General features: G+C 39.1%; 1 protein-coding gene across 1 annotated transcript in view; it reads left to right on the forward strand.

Moving 5' to 3' along the window:
- EBPL (EBP like) overlaps window positions 1–399 on the forward strand; it is a 13,802-nt gene that overhangs the window by 7,649 nt on the left and 5,754 nt on the right.

Raw genomic sequence — 399 nt, forward strand, 5'->3', positions numbered from 1 at the left:
AAGTGATACTCTGGCTGTTGGATTGTTTTCAAGCTGCAAAATCTAGATCACAGGAGAATGTTATATGTAGCGACATTTGACTGGGCAGCTTTATTTTGCTGTGCAAGATATGTAGTTCATAATGTTTTCCAACTAGTGTTTGAAACTTACGTTTAATGGTAAGTTACCATGTCATAGTGTCTTTTTAGGTTAGTTTTTATCAGAAAAGCTTCTGCTCCAATGCAGTAGCACCTGTATGGATAAAGACTACAGCCTTTCCTTAAATCCCCTTCTCTTAATCTGGGGTTACTGCAGACTAACTAATGAATCCTGATTCCTCAAGTACAACAGATAATTTTTCATCCCTAAGGAGAGCTGGCAACATTTGTAATACCACATCAGTGGGGAGGCCCCTTGCAG

This window comes from Alligator sinensis, unplaced genomic scaffold (genome assembly GCF_000455745.1).
Source record: "Alligator sinensis unplaced genomic scaffold, ASM45574v1 scaffold1681_1, whole genome shotgun sequence".
Classification (NCBI taxonomy): Eukaryota; Metazoa; Chordata; order Crocodylia; family Alligatoridae; genus Alligator; species Alligator sinensis.